This window comes from Pteropus medius, unplaced genomic scaffold (assembly GCF_902729225.1).
Source record: "Pteropus medius unplaced genomic scaffold, Ma_sr-lr_union100, whole genome shotgun sequence".
Taxonomy (NCBI): domain Eukaryota; kingdom Metazoa; phylum Chordata; class Mammalia; order Chiroptera; family Pteropodidae; genus Pteropus; species Pteropus medius.
In genome coordinates this window covers 12344193-12346795 of record NW_024354911.1, presented here as the reverse complement: position 1 = coordinate 12346795, position 2603 = coordinate 12344193, and the positions used below count along the sequence as shown (strand labels likewise).

The window sequence follows — 2603 nt, the reverse complement described above, 5'->3', positions numbered from 1 at the left end:
TATATGCAAAAGGGTGAATATCTAATTATTTAAATTTTGTTTTCCACCGTATTTTTATTGAGTACTTAGAAATAATAACAGATATACTTTTATGTAGATAGATAGATGATAGATGATAAATAGATTCTAATTAATTATAATTATAAACACTACACTGCTTGATTTAATTATTATGTATTTTTAAACTTTTATGGAATATTCAAAAGCAAGAAAAGATAATAAGGTCAAAACATACCAGTTAGAGTCATCTTCGATCTTGACAGTTTTTGGTGAGATTTTATCTTGAGCTAAATATATATCTGTCATTCACATTATGCATCATATGTACATAATTCAGTACTTTTTAATCTTCTTTTTTTCCTCTTTTCTGTTTTTTGTTCTTCTCATTTCATTTTTTTTAAACATTAGACAGTTTTGTTTCTTTATTTTCTGTTTGCATTAACTATATGAATTCATAGGTGAAATTTTGAGACAAGAGAGAATTGCCCTTTTACTTCCTAGTTTATAGTAGTTATTTTCTCCTCAGGATTAATTCCTCCCTCTTGCTTTACCTTTTTTTACTAAAAGTCATGACTCTATTGTGTATTTTTAATAATATGCATTGAAATATCATATATTCTGACATCTCAATTCTTCAGGTTTGAATCTCAATATTTCCACTTATTAGAGTGTTGATTTAAAACAGTCCTTTACCAATAAATTTCAATTTACTCTGTGGTAAAATGGAAATATATTTTTTTCCTAATTCAAAGCATAACCTATGGAGGTTAAAGGAGAGACATGTAAATATAGGCATGGTAATGGAGTTTTGGTAAGTCTTAAACTAACATCTCTTTTCACATATTGCTAAGCAGATGAATTAATCTGTGCTAACGAAAAATGTTGGAGGCCTAGAGTGCGTGGTTCACTCCTGAATGCAACAGTGGTTGACTTTGTTATTGTAATGTATTTCAGCTAAGAAACCTTTTAGAGATGTTTTAAGGAGTAAATAATACAAAGGTGGTGCAATTTTGATCTCACACAACTCAAACTGCAAAGACATTTGTTTTTATCACCTAACAGTGAGGTTAGTCAATAGTGCAGTGATCATAAAACAGAGCCAAGCTAATTATCTCAAGGAAGAATCTAGTTGTGCCTATATTCTCTGCCTTTTCAAAATTATTTAGACTTGCTAGCTTTCTGAATAATTGAACATTGAGGTTTTAATAATGAATTATTGTGATAATCAAAATAACATTTTTGTTAAAACTTATTAAAATACAATTTTTGTTGAATTGCATATTAAAGAGCTGTGTAGAAAAAAGGTTCTAATCTACAATAGCAAAATTATGCTATAACATCTGTTTTTTTGAGTACATGTCCAAAGTAATTAATATATAAAGTCACATTTACCTTTACTTGTATCATAAACTATAGAGATGATGATCGTATGATTGACAGTCCTATAATACACAAAGAGAATGGCACACTTTTTTCACCAAAGTATAATTCTGACATTTACTTTGAAAATACCAGTAGTAATGAGAGGTCATACAGCCATAATTAAGTTTTCAAGAACAATAAGGGTATATACATTGTGGTTTTGTTTTAAAGAACAGCCATTTTTCTTATTTGTTCTCTCAAATAAGTAATGGTATTGATAATTTGTTGCTTGGATCATTGTTTTTCTCTTGAAAATTAGTTCACATAACTCCTAGAAAGCAATAACTTTAAAGACTTAGATGTTTAGTGCCATCTTCATACTTAATGTTTTCCAAGGGATACCATTTAATTAGTTATTTGAAAAATCTTGTGACTAACATTTTTATTTCTTTTATATAAGTAAAATTTATTTTTTAATTTTATTTTTATATATATATTTATATATATTTATATTTTTTTTACACCTGCAGCACCTGGTCTTACTAGGTGGTCTCCCATCCAAGTACTAACCAGGCCCAACTCTGCTTAGCTTCCAAGATCAGATGGGATGGGGCTTGCTCAGGATGGCATGGCCATAGACTTATATAAGTAAAATTTAAAACTTTGATCTATTTCTATTATAAATAGAAAAATAGAATGCCATTGATATTCTCAATAAAAAATAAAAAAAGCAAAAAAGAAAAGCATGCTTAAAATAATAGTAAGAAAAGATGGTAGTATATTTTCTAAACAAAACACACAATTAACTAATATTAGTAATTTCATTTATCATATCCCCAGGCTATGATAAAGGAGAGAAAAATTACACTAATGCCTAACATTTGTCAAAATGCATCCTGGATATTTTTTATCTTAGTTTTCATTAATTTTTACAATAAATCATTGGAAAATGTATAATTATTATCATTTTAAAGAAGAAAAAACTGAAATTTAGAAAAGTAAGATAATTTTTTTAAGGGTGTCAGTTACACAGTAGTAGATATAGAATTTAAACTCAAATTCTTTGGCTTGAAATCTAGTGCTCTTTCAACTAAAATCATTTCTTCTGTCCCTTGTGAAAAGTCTAATTGTGACAATGAACAGAATTTCACCCTGAAATTGAATTTTATTAACAATATAAAATTTTAAATTTCTGAGACTACAAAGAAAATGAGATAACATTTAAAGACTGAGTGACCGTA

At 27.7% G+C, this 2603-nt stretch overlaps 1 pseudogene; it reads right to left on the bottom strand.

Annotated features, from left to right (window-relative positions):
• Window positions 1-1883: 1883 nt before the first annotated feature.
• Window positions 1884-2002, bottom strand: LOC120597960 (uncharacterized; annotated as a pseudogene).
• Window positions 2003-2603: the final 601 nt, after the last annotated feature.